This window comes from Camponotus floridanus, unplaced genomic scaffold (assembly GCF_003227725.1).
Source record: "Camponotus floridanus strain SB8 unplaced genomic scaffold, Cflo_v7.5 scaffold60, whole genome shotgun sequence".
NCBI lineage: Eukaryota > Metazoa > Arthropoda > Insecta > Hymenoptera > Formicidae > Camponotus > Camponotus floridanus.
The window spans coordinates 149292-168693 of NW_020229770.1; the positions used below are offsets into that span (position 1 = coordinate 149292).

Consider the following 19402-nt stretch of genomic DNA (forward strand, 5'->3'; position numbering starts at 1 on the left):
ATGTGTATCTCTTCCCAGAAAAAAAATAATAACTAAAAAAAATAATAATCATTTATTTGTACGTATTCAAAAATTAGAGTAAATGGTAAAAATGGTAAGTTTTTCAACACCATGCTTTATATCGGTCCATTAACGCTTAAAAACTGATAATATATCAGCTATTTATAAATTCAGATATGCATTTTATTCGCGCTTTAAAACGCTTCGTATTGATTGAGCCAAAAAGAATAATTGTTTACGTTAAAAGTTTATATTGCAGTTGATGTATAGATTCAACTTTATAAACTGTAGTAAATCATAAAGAGAGCAGACAATTTCAATGATAAAAGTGTTTTTTTTAAATAGATGTTTATATCGCATAGACAAAAATAGAATATTGATACGAATGACAGTGTCATTTACAAGAAATCTCAAAGTCTTCATAAATGATGACGACTCGGTCTCTCTCTTGTGACTTTAAATTTTACATAAAGCGTTACATTAACAAAGAAATGCCAAATGCAAATTTGGAGATGAAACAAAAAGAAATATATGACAAGTAGACAAGGATTGTAAAACTCGCAGAAAAATCATGCCATGCTATGTGAAAACATTCTCGTGTGATAAGCTTTCTAAAAACTACTGACGAGAGATAAACCAGACGTAACATCTGCAAAATGGCATCTCGAATGTAACGCATCATGTAACCGGATATAATTTCGTGGCGAACCCTCGACTCTGATTTATCAGGGCGTTTTACACGACGTCGGGCGAGAAAAGCTGATCATTTTCGGCGCGGATTCAGATACCTCTCGTTGCGAAACGGAACGCTTTTAATGGTCCTTACACCGTAAAATAGGAAGCTGATACCAGCGCGATATCAGCGTTATCGCGTAATATGAATTTATACGACGATGCCTTTCTATTACGACCGGCAATGGTGGCGGTGGCGGTGACGATGGCGATGGCGGTGGCGGTGGCATGGCGATGGCGATGGCGATGGCGATGGCGGCGGCGGCGGTGGCGTAATATTACCAAGTCACCCCGTTGTAATGTATAGTCGCATATACGCGCGGCTCTCTCTCTCCGCGGCCCATAAAGCGAATAATATAGCTCGCACGCGAAATGAAATATTTCAATTGCGGGACTCGCGTTAATTGTGCGCGCGAGCGCGTCGTTTCAATTATCCTAATGAATTACGGGAATTTCGACGCACGCGCGGATCTCGGATCTGCGCTCGGTCTTCGATTCACCGATCCGGATATGACGGATCCGAAAGGACGCGCCGGGAATACATATAATGAATATGTAAATATTCAACGGTGAGCGCGCGGCACGTTGGCGCTTGTAAATAGCGGAATAGCGTGTAACAGGTGGTGCGCTCTCCGTATCGCCCTTAACAATGACGTTACAGACCGACTCCGCCGCGATGATGTAACACCGCGGAGTGGCTACGGGGCCTTCGGGGGCCTCGCAACGACGTACATCCATCGAGTTCCTCACGCTTTATAGCCGGTGTTCACGAACACCGAACAACGTACATCCGTTTCTTTGTTCGTTCATATACACGATGTACGTATGTACACACACGCACGTGCACTCGCGTATACGTGTGTACGAGGTGTACATTCGGGGCCCTGCGGGCGCGGAACGTGTATACGAAGCGGCAGTAAAAGTTAACGGCGCATTCCTACGATCGCACGCCATCGCGCAATAAAAATTTTACGCGCGCCATAAATAATTATAACAAATACGCGTATCGTTTCTTCTCTTCGATTGTTCGTCCGGAGTCTGAATTTTCGGGCTATCGTTTCAATCACTCGTTAGAACCTCGTGCTCCGCTCGTTTTTACCTCGTCCTTATATAGAAATCTTTCCGGATCCTCCTATGTAAGAGTTACGCGTAAAGCTCCATGCAGAGAAAAAAAATAAGTGTCAAATCAAAACTTATATACTTAAACTAACGCGTTCATTGTTTCGTATATACGCAACAATTTATAATCTTCTTAGAAGAATTTAATAATTTTAAATTTCAACAATATTATATAGTCTTATTTTATTTTAATATTGTAATTGTCATCTCAAGAATATATAATTATTTAATTCTACTTTAAAAAAATTATAATCTTTCATTTCAAAATGTTATTTTCTATCTAACATTGTTTCTTTTCTATTCAAGAAAATTAAATCTTAAATCATAAGAATTTTTCTCGATTGAACTATATAAAATGGCTTCATTCAAGTAAGCAATTATTCAAGCAATTATATTTTTCTTTAATTAATGCAATATAATCTCATTTCAAGATTTCCATGTTAAAACTAAATATATTTTCAAAACAAGAATGTCCTTTTTTCTGTGTGTTATTTCGAACGGCATATAAAATGCGCAAACTCGCGCTTTGCGCAACTCGTGCGGCTCGCGTATATAAGGTTTCCTTTAAAGGAATTTATTAATGCAAACTAAAAGTTGCGTGGAAGCGTAATTAAAACGAGGACGAGAGAGGGCAATAATCAAATATACAAGCGCAAGTGTATATAATTTTAGGGAGAGAGAGAGAGAGCGAAATTTCCTTCATTATTTACTAAAATTATAAAGTTTTCCTAACGATATATAAACTCGTATTGTTCCACCCATACATACCTTGGGGAGAAGAGATTTACGTTACTTTGAAATTATAATTTTCGACGAATGGAAAGGGATGAAAAGAAAGCAATACGAGGATACTAAAACCGGAGTGCGCGATGCAAAAGTTACACATCGGGCAGAGCGCATTATTTAAAACTGCACTAGCAACGAAATGTCATTAACATGAATTATGTGATGTTCGTTAGGACTGAAATTCCTATTAAAGAATGAAAAATAAGAGTAAAATAAAGTTGTACAAATTATTAATTTTTTTAAAGGGACGTATTCTCGTTTCGTTTTTTTAAAAAAAAAGTTCATTATATATACAAAAAACACGAATAAATTCGTATTATTTGCATTATTATTCGTACTACTACTCTTCGTATTTTTAGGCTCGCTTTATTACGTCACTGCAATGAACCTCGCATAATTCGCTATCGAATCTCTGTTGACCTTCGGCGTTTCACGTTTCCAACGATGAAATGATCGGCGGCACGTGATATGACGTGGCGATCCATATCTTTATGCCGTTCCGACATGCATTGTGTGAAAGGCGTGATCTTTTGCAGGACTCGCATCCCGCAGGCTGCTGTAGACTGCAATGTAATCGTCCCTCGAGCTCGCCCTCGACATTCCCATCATCGGCGCATCGTGACTACGTCTCGTCGTCCGCGCTGCAAGATGAACCAACGATTTCCGGGGAAGCATGTAACGCGTTCGGCAACGAGATGAAAAGTCGCGCGGTGTCATCATCCGAAAAATTCGAGATCGATTCGCGTCGCGTCAGGTAAAGCTCGACAGTGGTGATATGCGGCCAGGTAATCATGATAATCGGACGTGTTTTTATCGCAATGCTGACGAAACAGTCGAGGAACGTACACGAAACGCACGTGTGATCGTGCATCGAATTGACCAGCTGCTTGGACCTCCCCTCCCACGTGTGCGAGCATAGACGGCATTCTCCTTCGAGGAGCGGATCATTCTCCAGTAACCGGTGAGTACCTGCTACTCATTATCAAGTGCCCTTTGTCAGTGGCATTTGCGGCTAAACGGATCTATCGAAGGCTTCATTGTGAAAGACATTTTCCTTACGAAACAATTACAATTGTGTGTTTTGTGTGTTGACTAATTGAAATAATTTTATTTAATTTTGATTAATGAGCAATTATTGTCTTATGATTGCACGTAAATAATTATTTTTTGTTTATAGAATCATCTTAATTATATATGTATAAAAGATTATTTAGTACATTATTTTTCGAGGCTATGTAATCGATATTATTTAAATATAAGTGGAATTAATAATTATTAAAAACATAAAAAACAATGCATATAAGAATATTTACCAAATTTTTTAAATAAGTATATATTTTTTGTATATATAAATATAGTTGTTTCAGTATAGGCAATTCTTTTTAGACGCAGTTCTATCTAACTTACAAAATAAAATGTTTTTGAACTTAGATTTTTCATCCAATTTTTCGGAAATTGAAAATAAAATTATTTCCTTTATTCATATTTTCGCGAAATTTCTAAGATATTATGAATTGTTCAATGTAAAATATACAGATACTAAAAGATCCAGCAATTTCTCTTATGCGCTAAATATATAATAAATGTATAAATAATAAAAGTATATGTAATGTATCATTTTATACATCACGATTTTGACATCTCGTTATGTCGCGTGTTGTAAAGACAACAAGATTAAATCGAATTGATGAGCAAGCCCTGGAATTTGTATACGTGTCTCACACATTTTATCGTGGTAAAACAACATTTGTTTCCGTTTATATAGCATCGGATTATTTACTCGTTCAATCATCGAGGGAGAGTTTGTTCTCTCTTATGAAATATGGAATGTTACTTTTATCGATGGAGGTGGCCGAAAGTGCGGATGCGATCGTTGATCGCAACGAATTATTGCGATGACAATTTGATATGCTCGCAGGGTTTCGTGAGACGCCAACATAATACCGAGTGTAACGCACGTTAAACGCGGCTGCGTGTTGCGTATATCTTTACGCAAGGAAGAGGCGCAACAAATGGAGGTACCGTAACGTTCTCTCGAAGCAGTAAGTCGTAATCGCTATATGGTGGTGCGCTATTACTTCTCAACGGCCGGGCCGTTAATTGCGAGGTAGTATTCAAAGTAATTCTCGGGCCTCGATCCAAGAATGCGGCCTAATTGACTTGTAAGTGTTCGATCTGCGGCTTATTGCAGTCGGAATAAGCATAATTCTGTCTCCGAGAAGCCGATATTATCGGAGCATTCACGAGAGCATCGGATTCTTGCTAGACCATGCACTCAGAGAAACATGAGAAATCTTTTGAATTATCTCAAAATTGTCGCAATTATTTTGTCATCACTGTTTCATAATATGTAATGTAAAAGTTTTGCCATATACAATTGTTGTGAGATTAAGTGAAAGTATGTTTTTTCCTTACGTGCGAATAAAATTCATAAATGCGGAAAGACAATTTCTTATTAAATCTTGAAAAGCTATCTCGAATAATTGTTAGCGGCGAGACGCGATGTATACTTTCCGACTACCATTTTGCTACTGATATTCAATTCCAGCAAAGACCGTGTGCGAGAAAGCATAATTAACGCCGTCGGATTGCAAATTCACTCTACTATAAATATTTGCATCTCGGAACTCTGCGCATAAAGCTTGCATACATTTGAATATATCTTCTTTCCGCGGAGATTCCGCGGGCAAAGCGCGCATATCGGCGATACGACTCTAACATCGAGCTCGGGGTTTATTTCAATCTCGGTAATTCGTGACGTTGATCTTCTTGGATCTACAAAATTAAAGTGAATCGACGAAGAGCGGTGGGCCCGAAGAAAAGGGGAATGAAAATGAAGCAATAATTCTCGAATATTTTTAAATTTCGAAAACAGTATAAGCCATGAATCTCATTAAAACGTATAGAGCGAATTATGAATGTGGTATGTAAAAAAGGGAATAATTTAGAATTAAAAATAGATAATTTTACTGTATATTTATACTGTACTTTACATTTTTTCTCCATCTTCTTTATTTAATTTTTTTCCAATTCTATCCAATGGACGATACACGACTTCACTGAAGAGAAAAATAATTTCTTAAAAAATGTTTTAAATGCCTACATACATTTGTATGTATCATATACATGATATTTTATTCCTTATATTCATATCTGGAGGAAATTTTCAATTTGTGTCCCGTGTTTTTAGTAAACCTATCTATATATAATAATCTCTAATTTATAGATTGTTAAATTGAGTTGTAATTTAACATTCGCGTCTCTTTCTCTCTCTCTCTCTCTCTCGCCATTTTCGAAATAAATGGTCCATTTAATTCCTGTAATTTCTGTAATTGTCGTAATTTTCCAATGGACCGCACCGTGATTCGATTATCGACATAACGAATTTTCTCGCGAATCGACTTTAATCCTTGGTGGCACAGTGCAATTTCTAGAAACGATTTGACATTTAAATATCTTGTTTTATCTTGACAATAGCAATTTTGCGTAATTATCAACTTTCGTCAGTTTTAACGTTATATAAATATTTGCGGAATAACTTTCGACCACTTAAACTGCAAACGTAATCTCAAACGTTTACTAACCCTAATTCTTTTCATTGCAAAAATAGTATCGATAAACGATATAAAAGAACGAGCAATAATATAAGAGATTTTACCTCGAACACCCCCATCATAATTTATCAGATCGACACTGATATGATTTCACTATAAGATTGCATGTAGATTCTACCGACGAGTATAGGATACGAAAACGAAATTCCGCTTTCTCGTAACGCAAACACGACAATTGGCATAAGGTACATTTTTCCGCATCCGTAGCGCCGGAGGAGATTGAACTCGAAATAACAACAATTTCAATACTTGCGCTTTTATAGCACGCACGAATAAAACGATTCACAAAGCGTAGAGAGGATAGAGCCGAAGCGAAGAATCGAAGCGAAGCCTCCGAGCAAACGCAAGCTCGGGATGAGAGAGCGGAGTCAATGAACTTCTCCTCGTGCGTTTACGTAACCCCGGCCCGTGTGTAAACATATCGATCTTCCCGTGGGAGCACGAGCGCATTGTACCTTTATTTCGTCGCAGAATCGCTGAGCGGCGAACCTACTTAGAAACTACAGGGTCGAATCGGTGCTCGTCCTTGGCCCTTTGTCGAATCAATTTTCGCGCGCGTACGTCGTCACACGTTCCAATTCGCGCGTTCCGCTGATATATATCACAGTTGTCTAAATAGTTTTAATATATCCGCCATCTCCAGTGCTCGCGCAACGGGAATGTTTTTTTTTACTCGCGCTAGAAATTGGATCGCGCGCGAAAAATGTCGCGAGAAACGCGAGAAAACGAGGATACATATTTTTCCTACATTTGACGTTTCTTGTTTCGCGCGATTGTTACACAACTTCAATTCAGTTAATCTGCGTCCATCCAGTTAACCTATCGACGGTGGCGCTTCGTCCGAAACATTTTTCAATGACAATTATGTAAGTAATATAATACCTTTTGCAAGAGTAAGACAGAATAGACCGGGTCAAGCGGTAAATCGATTTTTATTTATTCGGATATGAACTACATGCAATAAATACTAAGGAACGGAGTTAGAGAGCCTTTTCTACAAACATATATTTTTTTCGCTTGCCCAGTGTGCGAGATGTTCTTATATATAAGGCAATAATAAAAGTATCTTAATTTTTTCATTAGAATGTCTCGTATGTTAATTTTAATCATTTTTCCTAGAAATATATTCTCATTTTACTCGAGTAAGACCTCACGCTCGAGATCGCTCGAGATCGCTCGTTTTCGCGACCTTTCGGACCGGTTTGCACGCATCGTCGCGTTCCAATTCCAGCGTTCCGCGCTCCAATCGCGGACGCTCAGCAGCATACGTCACAGTTGATTAAATATTCTCGTGCAATCGCGCGCGTAGCACGCAGAACGGGGATGTTTTTTTATCCGCGTGAGGAATTCTCTTTCACGGTCACGTGCGAAAAACATCGCGAGAGACGCGTTAAAATGCGAATAAAATGCTTCTCCCGCATATCTGGTGTTTCTTGTGTCTTATCGCGCGAGTCAAGGTTTCACATCCTACGCATCCAACCTAACCTTATCGATGTTGGCGTTTCGCATCACAGCAAGCGACAAATAACACATCGGTTTTGATTAATTCAGGTATGAATATAAAGTAATAAACATAAGTAATATAAAAATCTGAAAAAAAATAGAGCTATTTTTGTACAAATTATTAGTTTTTAGTAAATTTGAAGTTTTTTAGCTCTGTCAAAATTATAAGCAGATTTAATATGAGTTTTTAATAAATATCTAAATTTTGAAGTTTTTTAGCTTTGTCAAATCTATAAATAGATTCAACAAAAACAAAACTTTAAGTTTTTATATTATAGCTCTATTTATTACTTTTCTTTTTCTCTCTCTTTCTCTCTCTCTCTCTCTATCTGTTCTATCTTAATTCTTTCAGTAGAATGTTCCACGCGCGAATACCAATAATTTTTCATAAAAGATATATCATCTCATTTCCTTTGTACAAAACTCGGCCAAGTATCAACTTGTACTCTTGGCGCGTACAAGGAGTTTATTCCCAAGGCGTCTTAAATCTATATTTTAAAGAATGGATCTTATGCATGATAAAACTTTTCATAGCGAACATTTGAAAAAATTAACAACCGCAATGCTGGGAGAATTACTCACCGAATTCGAAATCGAACGTAGATTTCTACGGTAGCACGTGCCAACTTGACTGACAGTTGTGCTGCGTTTCCGGTGCGTAGCCTCTCTCTCGATTCGTCGTTGTTGACACTGCCTCACAAAAAAAAATAAACGAACTTGTCAGAAACCTTACGACAGCCCGGTTCTTTGAACATCACTCACTAATGTCCGTCATTTTGTCATGTTATCTCATGTTATCTCATGTTTATCTCATGTCATGCACGTGGATAGTAGAATATTGTTAATGTCTTGTTAATTTGGTTAAATCATACGCGCATTCCGCGTCAAATATATATCTGTCATGAAATTTCCATACTCTCATTATTTAAATCAGACGCGAAATGATTGAGATATTCGTTGTTAATTGTTGATCTCAACTGCCCAACATAAATCGTAATTATTATTAATGGAAGGAGTGAGAATAAAATATTTGCATTCTAAAACGTGACAACTTCGTCTATCAAACGCGACACGAGATGCGAGAAATTAGGATTAATTATTAGTTCCGCTAATTGTGAGCAGTAATCTCTATCATTTTCCGCGATTGGAAATCATTAGCTCGAATTAATTAGCCAATCGCTGTTAGTTGACAAAAAGACAGCGGATACAGAGATATTAAGAGAGAAACGCGCGTAATTCGACCGTGAATCATCGTCGTTTATTACTTTCACAATGTCGTTGCATCAGTGCGACTCAACGAGACGCGAAATCTCGTTAAATAGCCGTTGATTCCACAATTAAAGTTAACTCGGTTACGTGACAATCGCTTGTAATTTAATCAGCACACATAGTTACTCATTTCCATTATTTTACATAATATCAAGTGGCCATACCAAAGCTCTAATTAACGTAGTTATGTAATAGTACGATGCGACTCTCTATCTCTCTACCGCGGTCTATGTAATCATAGCGATAAAAAAAATTGCACCACGTGCGTAGAGGAATTCGCGATACATTGTCGCGAGGGCGGCTATAAATTCGCGAAATTCGTTGAAGCGAAAATTTATATCAAATGTTCGCGTTCCGCGATCTACGCTTCCATGTATACGAGGTGTTCCATAATTTAAGCGAACCTATTTCTTACGATACATTCTTCTTGATTCTCGTCAGATTTTTCGTAGATAAAATAGATGCGTCACTTTTTATATCGGCACATATTAATCGGTGAAAGTTGAAACGAATGGAATTCTGAGAAAGTAACGGGACAACGTATTCGAATTTAAACGAATAACACAATTTTGTACATCGCTGGTATCTCAGAGTTAATATATTTGGTTATAATTTTTATTGTAGAAAGTTATCGATATAAATGATTAATATGATGTTAAAATCGATGATTCTGTCATCCAATCGTGCTTCGACGATCAATGTTTTCGACGTTATTATATATTAGTCTCTAATCTAGATCTTAATCTTGATCACAGGATACATTTGAAATTTGAATAAAAGTCTTAAGAATGAAAAATATTAGGATCGAAAAGGAAGGGATATTATCCCCTCGCGGTCGCGCGCGATTTCGGGACACTCTGTAGATGCGCTACACGTGACCGGCTGATATACGGCGAGTCGCGGGCGTAGTACGGGCACGACACCGAATTTAATAACGCGGAACTGCGTCCGCGACGCGACGAGACGCGACGAGGTGCGACGAGGTGCGACGAGGTCCATACAATCGGGACAATCAACGTCGTCGTCGAGCGGCCATTAGCCCGCGATTACGGCTGACTTTATTACACGACTGCCACTTGTAACGCAGGACGCACAATCGCCGGCATTATCGGTAGTAGACGGCGGTCGCTCGTGATGCTCGTCGTATAGAGTGGGACGCGAGTGTGCTCTATCCCGATGATCGGATTTGCCTCGCAGCGGGCACTCGAGCCGAGCCGTTTTCGCTCGGGGCGAACGAGCGCTATCGGGCCCGCGGAGCGCGTCTTAAAGCAGCACTCTTAATCGACGGCCTCTCCTTAAAGGGGAGATGACAGCGTCTCGCGTGTCTCCTGCGCATTCACCGTGCGACGCGTCGCACCTCGCTCCCCCTCTTTCTCTCTCTCTCTCTCTCTCTCTCTCTCTCTTTGTCCCGCGTTTCTTTCTTTTAATAAACCATCTCTTGGATACGTCTGTCATATTTTCGGAATATACGAGTAAGTATAAATAGAGAGTAGAAATCCTTGATTACGCGAGAATCAATGATGTAATAATTCTTCGATGGTCGTTCGAGTCAGATAAATAGATTCTACACAGAGAAAAATGTATACTGTATTCAAGAAAATATTATTTATTTTAAATATATCATAAGTTTGTATATCTGCAAATATGTCATAAGTTCGCCACAAGTATTAAATTTAATTGAATATATTTTGAATTTTGGTAAGTGCAGTATTTTAGTCAAGAATATTAAATCAAAACAAAAATTTGGTTTGCTTACTAAAATAATTTCTTCTTTCGAGTACATGATAATGAGATTTTCTAACACTTGTGATGAGTATATTTTAAGACTATTATCGAGAATATATTCTTTGTTAAAGAAAATTACTTAAAAAAAGAAAAAATAAACTGAGTAATCGCTTTTCTTGGCAGCAGAATGATATTTTTCTCTGTGTTTCTTTTAATAAACCATCTCTTGGATATGTCTGTCATATTTTCGGAATATAAGTATAAATAGAGTGTAGAAATCCTTGATTACGCGAGAATCAATGATGTAATAATTCTTCAACGGTTCGTTCGAGTCAGATAAATAGATTCTACACAGAGAAAAATATCATTCTACTATCAAGAAAAGCGATCAATTTATTTTTCTTTTTTTAAGTAATAGTTTTCTTCAATAAAAAATATATTCTTGATAATAGTCTTAAATTATACTCATCACAAGTGTTAGAAAATCTCATTATCATGTACTCGAAAGAAGAAATTATTTTCTCTTCAAGAATATTGTAAATTGTATCAAAAATCAAACTTACTTTATGCCAACTCATGTAATAAGCAAACCAAATTTTTGTTTTGATTTAATATTCTCGACTAAAATACTGCACTTACTAAAATTCAGAATATATTCAATTAAATTTAATGCTTGTGGTGAACTTGTGATATATTTATATACAAACGGATATACAAACTTATGATGTACTTAAAATAGATAATATTTACTTGAATACAGTATACATTTTTCTCTATGTATCGATTTCATTGTGCTTAAAGTTGTTGGGCACCGTTAGATTGATTATGATTATGAAAAATAGTAGATAAACATTGATAAAACACGATGCGAAATAGCGATGAAGAGTAACTGGTATATATAATACACGGTGTTTACTATGATATATAAAACGAGAATTCTATTTTTAATATATAAAGCGAACTCATTCGCGATAATCACATGTGATTATCTCAAGGATCTAATTCTATCTGACCTAGCTGGTTTCACTGCGCTCGTATTAGAACGTACACACACTAGTCTAGGCGAATTCCAGGATTGTCGTTCGGATGCTAAAAGAGCCGTGCAGATCAACGATTAGACACGAACGGTCGCTCGCTTTTTCTCTTTGTTGTCGCAGAGAAGTTAGAGCTAGGTTAGAGCCGATGACACAAAACGAGAATGCACGAACATTCCGTCATCATCGACCGTCGATCCCCGTTTTCTCAACGACTTACGTTACGATTGAAAGACGACGTTCGCGGAGATGACATTCGCGATCGAATTCGTTTGCGCGACACTCTCGTGTTACACAATGATACACAACGATTCGACGTGACTTTGTCTCGTTTCAGTGATTGGTTCAGGACTCGCCGATTCCCGTTCGCGAAACGTAGTGACTCGGTCGCCATTCTTGACTAACCGTCGTGCGTGACACGTGTAAGCACGTCAGTGAGAAAAAAAAGACGCGCGTGGAAATAAGGATGCGCAAGAAAGAAAAGCGCCCGCCGCGACACGTGGACAATTGATGGAATTATACTCGAGTTACACTTTTTTCTTATGCTCCTTTCTATTTGAGAATTATTATAATTATAAGAAAATTATTATCAACTTCAACATAAGGCTTGAAAGAAAGGAATGTCTTTTTATACTTTTTTTTCTTTTCTTTTCTATTAGAAAGTTATTATAATTATTAGAAAATTATCGTGAATTATAAACCTTAAAATAAAGCTTGAAAAAAACTCCATTTAGGCTTTAAATTTCTACACAGATTTAAATTTATTATTTGTTTCATTTCTGTATATTAATTGTATGTAAATTATCATGAATTATTATAAACCTTAAAATAAAGCTTGAAAAAAACTCCAATTAGGCTTTAAATTTCTACACAGATTTAAATTTATTATTTGTTTCATTTGACGTATTTTTGTATATTGATTGTATAAATTATAAATACAATTGTAGGAGACGAATGCGGAAAAGTCTCACGTGCAATTAATTGCAAATTATATACATAATGACTTGGATTTTTCCCACGTGGGAAAATGCCTGCCTTTAAAATCTGTCGAAAGATAATGCTTCACGCTCGCCTTTAAAATATTGATAACCGATACATCTCGCAGAGCCACGGGAACAAAAACAAACGCGCGTGCCGCGACACATGGGTGACCGGTCATCTGTTTTCGCTCGTTCGCGCGAGCGAACTAATGTACCCGCGAAATTGATCGCTCGCATCTTTCTTGCGCGCGTGCATTTATGCGGAGAGGAAAAACGAACAAAGGAGCGGAAGAGGGGGAGAGAGAGAGAGAGAGAGAGAGAGAGAGAGAGAGAGAGAGAGAGAGAGAGGATGGGAGCACGCGTGTAATTCCGACGAATTTTCACGAAATTGCGCTCACGTCGTTCTCTCGCGGGCACATTGCCATTGCCGCTGCCGCCCGTCCGCCCCGGGTCTATTTTACGGCTGACTCAGCAACGAATTTCACCGACGCGGCAACGAATATTGCTATTGGTAACAGTTTCTGAATACCGTGGGTGCCGCTGCAATTTTCGCCCGAGACGAATATACCGCGCGCGCGAACATCGCGGTGCGGTGAAGGGTCCCCAGGTTCACCGCACATGTTTTCGCCTCTCGGACCATCCTCTCTCTCTCTCTCTCTCTCGTTCTTGGTTGGTAGGGTCATTTTCGCCGCCATGAAGGAAACCGTTCCGGTGCAAAACGAGACGGGTTAACCCTCTTGCGGTTCCGCTCTGTTCCGCGACAGTTGCCTGTCAGGTCCCATTTAGCCTCCTCACCGTGGCGCGTTTAGTTGCCGGTCTCTCTCTCTCTCTCTCTTTCTCTCGGTCTCTTCTCGTGGAATAATGCTGCCCATCTAACTGAAAGAACTTCATCTGACGTCAGAATCATTTTTCAGAAAATCACATTTTACGCTCTCTTTCGCGCGATTCACATTTCATATATTATTTCACTGAAGAATATGTCATTTCGTGGCAAAACACGGCTTTCAAATTTAATAGGAGGATTTGTACGTTCGAAAGATCCGAAAAATGTCCGAGTTATCTTAAAGAAATTTAATTTTTCCGACTCATTTAAAACTGATAGATATATATATTTGTGCTTTTTGGTTAATATTTGACTAGTTTTCTACTCTTGTCTTCAAAATAATGTAAATAAAAAATATAAGACACTTTAATTCAAGAAATAAAATTTGGAAATTTAGAATGCAACGTGTGTGTGTGTGTGAGGGATCTGCTCGTAATCGAGTTATTGTTCGTTAGTTCTTTAATTTATATTAAATTTTATTTGCAACTGCAGCAAATAAAATTTAATATAAATTAAAGAAATTTTATGTAAATTAGTTAGCTGTACCAATAGATAATAAAATCTTTTACAAACTATATGTTAATAATTATTTATTGACAAAATTATATCTTTTTCCTGGAAAGAGAATTAATTTTAATTTTAATTTTAAATTAATTAACAAATTTTCACAATTTTTATAGTGTGATTTAGAATGTGTCTTATGTGTTAATTCTTTTTTGACCAATTTGAAAACAACTCTTCTTTAAGGAAAAAAAGTGTAATGTAATGTTTATAAAAAGATTTTTGTAATTTGTATATTTTTGTTGAATCGTTGCATTTTTATGCGAAATAAATAATCGGATATATAACTTGTTATAAAGCTGCGATGACATGATTGCGAGAAATTTATAGCGGGCATGATTTATTTTCGTATTTGCAAAGGTATATACATATAAGACGAATATATATAATCATGCTCGTTTTATCGTCGTTAAGAATACGTTCGCGTTTTTAATTCAAGAGATGGTCGTGACGATTCAAGAAGCCGACGAGATCAGACGAACGAGATACCGAATACCGCGCGGTGTTGAATGAGTGCACGCCGTTATTAAATCACGACACATGTGTGCGCATCGCGCGACTGCGTTACAGCAAATATGCGCTCTGTCCTGACGATTGATAGATACCACTGCGTCATTCGATATTTCAAAAGCGCATTGTTCGACACGGACTTTGTCTACGCGCGTCGCAATAGGCGGTTTCCCCAGCTATCGTCGCATCGTCGTCGACGACATGCATAATTCCGCGTATTGCATGCAGAATGCCCGAATGAGATTAAACCTTGCGAAATGGGCTATTGTGTATCCGCACGTTGCGCAAATGCTTAAATAGTCATTGCTGTGCCGTTGGTGCATTATATATGATTTCAATGTTCGAGTAAATATACGCGGATTCCTTTGCTCATCTGTCAACGTATGTAAAATTTCTACGTAACGGGAAAGTCATCTCTTATCGCTTTTAAAGATAGATCCTTTACCTATTTAGCTACGTCTTAATGTCTGAAATTTGCATAGCAGTTTGCTAATCACTTTGCGATAATGTGGTAATTTATTCCGCGCAGCTCAATTTAGCTCGTAGCCTTCTCTGACATTTTTACATCTCGATTTGCGTTTTAACCTGGAATTTATTTTTAAATCAAGTATGCGCGCGATGAATTACCATTGTTGAATCTTGTATCAAGAGAGATATCGTGCACCCTGCACACGCGATAATGACGTAAACGATCGCTACGATTTTCCGACCGCGGTCGCAAAGGACTTTTCGCCGAGGCGAATTCCGTTATGCGTGCAACCTCTTAAAATATGCGGCAAGCAGTACGAACTCAATTTACTGTCGGTACAGATACCGAATGAACTTCCCTATCAAACCAGGAAAGGGAGCTCAGCGGAAATCGTTGCCAAGAAAAATAGTAAGAGCTATTCACTTCGCCGCGTAATGGAGTTAAAGGATTTAGAACTTGGCACACAGGGCGGGTCGTGGCGGCGGCCTGGTCGAAAAAGGAGCATCTTAACCCTCGGATTACCGAAACTCGTACATACCATCCGTAAAATAAATAATTGAACGTCGGTTAGACGCCATAAAAGCCATAGAGGCATGATTGTTAATTGCTCCAAAAAGAAAATCAGGCAGAAAGAAAAAGAGAAATATAATAATATCGATATAAAAAGAGAGGGAGAGAAAAAGGGCGAAAGAGGGAGAGAGAAAGAGAGGAAGAGCACCCTCTAGGAATTCTTGCACCTACATCTATTTTTGATTGCTTTCGAAAGATGATGAGATCAAACACCAAGATAACGACTTGACTTTTGATAACGACTTGAAATGTTTCGAGTTTTATTACAATTGCATTATGTCCATTATTATCCAAGTTTCTTTTTCTAGTATAATATAAATAGGCTCACTCGCGTGATTGAAATTTGTCGTGCAAAGAATTTCAGTTCCGATTACCGCGATTGTAACACCGATCATTACAATGATATGAATAAGTATATATTATTATTTTTGCCAAGAGTACATATATAATCTTGCGTCTTTACATTCTAATGTGCAACTTTACACATTTTGAGTGAGGAAAAAAAATTTTTCATAAGCAATCTTCAAAAAAAGAATCTATTTTTCATAGTAAAAAAGTATAAATAAAAAGCATATAATGAGCAATTTTTATAATTAAGATTTTATTCAAGTATTTACTATTATTTATTAAAATAGATTAATATAATCAGAGATATTAGAACACATTAATATGTAAATTAAAATATATAACACAACTAATTAAGCTAAATAATTGCGGTATTAGAGCGCTTATCTGTCATTTTTTATAGTTCCAATTGCATTGTCATCTGTCTCCTACCTGACATTTTTATAGATATATTTTATTTTTCTTTCCTCGTTTCAAGTTTTTTGGCTATCGGCCATGGTATCTGTAAGTGTGCAGCAATATATATGCGCAACAATATTAGTATATGAATTTTCATGAGTTTAGTTTATTGGCGCTGTTTGTCTCAAAGTTACATTAGCTTATATTCGAATTAAAATAAATTCAAACAACAAAAATAAAGATTATACAATAGCTAATTTTATAAAGAATCGTGTCCATTCTCAAATATTGTGTTTTTCTAAACAAATTTAAAGATAATTCTTCCTTAGCATATATTTCATTATTCAAATATCTTCAATTTCGTATTTTGTACATTTTCCATTTTTAAACTAATACATACGACAGCAATTAAATAAAAGATAATTTTTCGAATTATTTGAGGTTTAATTTGTATAAACTATGATTGGATTTAAGCTTTTGAAAATTTTGTCGAACGATTTTTGAAAAATTTGACACAAATTAGGATACATGGATGTTATATCGATTGTCGAATCGTGCTCGTGAGTAAATATTAATATTAATAAACGACACGAGAGCCTCCGGAAAGAGATAAACTCGACGACGTCAATTATCAACTGCATTAACGAAATGATCCGCGCTTCCGTAATACGTGTAATTTAACTCGGCGAGATTCGCGAAATCGGGGAGTGCCTCCGCTAGTTAGCGGTGCGTGTTTCGATTGTTTGCGACGAGCCGAAAATTTACTCATCTCCATACGCGCGCCATCAGGCTGCGGCGTGATTCGCTGGCATTCATGAACCAGCAATTTTATCGACAAACACCGGACGACGTTCAAATACATATTTAATGCCCGTGTGTATACGTACTTGTGTGCGTGTACGTAAACACGATTTTGCGCATCGCGTATACGGGCCGCGCGGTTTGCACAGCTGATGGATCAATACAGGACATTACCGCGACGAGTAATAAGTTGCCAATACCTGATTCATCATCATCAATACCGTCCGAGTACATCGCGATAATTAGCCGATAATCCTTGAGCGTTCGATAAACGAAGCACCGAACAAACGGGGCGAACGGGATGATGTACTACACGCGTGAGAGACAGCGCCGTCGTGCGCGCGTGAACGCTTCTCGTAAATGGTAATTACCGTCCGGGGTGATAACTTTGAAGATACCCGATTAATGCCGGTTCCGTGGTTTAGCATAAGCTAAGGTTGCACGAGACGGGCCGTGTTATCGAAGTCAATATCATCGAGCCGGCTCGGATTGGGGAACGACGTGATATACGATGATGACGGTCCTTGGATCAACGCGATGCCGATAAACCGTAATTAGAATCTCGACAGAAATCGCAAATTGCTCATCTATAGCTCGCGATACATTTCGATATAAATCGCACAAAGCATCCTTTATCTTCAATTCCAGAGTATCTACCTTATAACGCGTCTGCCCACACAGAGAAAAATGTATACTGCATTCGAGTAAATATTATTTATTTTAATTTAATAATCAGAGACTTGGCTCAAATAATCAAAAAGAAATGGCTCTTATGCTATTTTCTTTTTGATTTTTATTCATTTTAAGTATATCCGCAAATGTATCACAAGTTCATCACAAGCATTAAATTTAATTGAATATATTCTAAATTTTAGTAAGTGCAGTATTTTAGTCAAGAATATTAAATCAAAATAAAAATTTGGTTTGCTTACTACAAAGAGTTGGCGTAAAGTAAGTTCGATTTTTCTTTGTTACAACTTTAACAATATTCTTGAACAGAAAATAAATTCTTCTTTCGAGTACATGATAATGAGATTTTCTAACACTTGTGATGAGTATATTTTAAGACTATTATCAAGAATATATTCTTTGTTGAAGAAAACTATTACTTAAAAAAAAAGAAAAATAAACTGAGTAATCGCTTTTCTCGGCAGTAGAATAATTTTCTCTGTGCACCGGTCTCTATCCAGTCTGCATCGTTTCTGCATAAAATAGATGCGAAACTTTATCGCGCTATTTATTACATCTACGCACTTAGGTTACCAGATAATTTCGCTATTCTACGCGTGAGCTACGGCGTCTAGGCCGATGCAGGGGGCTCTCGCCCTTATGAAATATAAGCCGCCGCACCGCACGATCGTTTGCGGCAACGCTATTGTGCGCGCAACCCTCGAAATGCATCAAAGCCGCATGCTGCATGCTGCAAAGCGCCAAGGCTCGCAAGGCGACCGCGCACTCCCGCGTATTTTATCTCCTCGCGGAGTCTTTCGCCCTACGCCCTGCGCGAATAATATAACGGAACCTGAGTCCGTCGGTGCGATCGCGAATGCGAATCCGGGAAAAGTTGAGCGCGCAACACCCGAGCGCGACGCAACCGGCGCAATATTGCCGGTAATAAAGACGTTTGGCGGAAATCCAGCTGTGTGTATGGGATTTTCCCCTACTGTAAATAGTCGTTTCGCGGAGACGTACGGCGAAACTTTGCGAGCGGCGTGTATACTCTTCGCAGATTTGATGAACTCTCCCTTCCTTCCTTCCTCCGGCCCCCTTTCCGTACGCGCTCCAGATTCTTCCGCTGCGCTTCCTCGCCGCCGAGATCCGAGAGATCCGAGAGATCCGAGACCCGAGACCCGGCTCGTTCCAGTTCGAAAGAACTTTGCGTGTTTGCGCGTCTCTCCCTCCCCTCCGCCAACGCTCGCCTCTCGCATACGAATCGCATTACGATCCCCCAACGACGCCAGTTGTCTCGATATTGCGTACCTATACGAACGTGTCTTCGTATCTATCGGTTCCGAGTAAATCACCGCGACGTAAACGCCGCGCGCACGTCGATAAAATCCGGTTACGCGCTTACGCTTACGAGATGCCGACTCACGCTGCGGATGACGCGCGATGTCGCGATCGCGGCTTCGGGACACGGCCACCGGTTATACTATCCGGTT

General features: G+C 38.3%; 2 protein-coding genes across 5 annotated transcripts in view; one reads left to right on the plus strand and one right to left on the minus strand.

Annotated features, from left to right (window-relative positions):
• LOC105248901 overlaps positions 1-19402 on the minus strand; it is a 41974-nt gene that overhangs the window by 17780 nt on the left and 4792 nt on the right. Inside the window, exon 2 of the mRNA XM_011253960.3 lies at positions 8337-8444. The gene's annotated coding sequence lies outside the window, so the exon portion shown is untranslated. The remainder of the gene's footprint in view (positions 1-8336; positions 8445-19402) is intronic.
• The window catches only part of LOC105248900 (melatonin receptor type 1B), a 151524-nt gene that overhangs the window by 3076 nt on the left and 129046 nt on the right, over positions 1-19402 (plus strand). For 2 of the 4 annotated variants that reach the window (XM_011253954.3, XM_025413139.1), the window contains exon 2: positions 3174-3598. The gene's annotated coding sequence lies outside the window, so the exon portion shown is untranslated. Of the gene's footprint in view, positions 1-3173; positions 3599-7548; positions 7803-19402 lie in introns of those variants that run through there. The other 2 variants (XM_020026781.2, XM_025413140.1) reach the window with 2 other exon arrangements.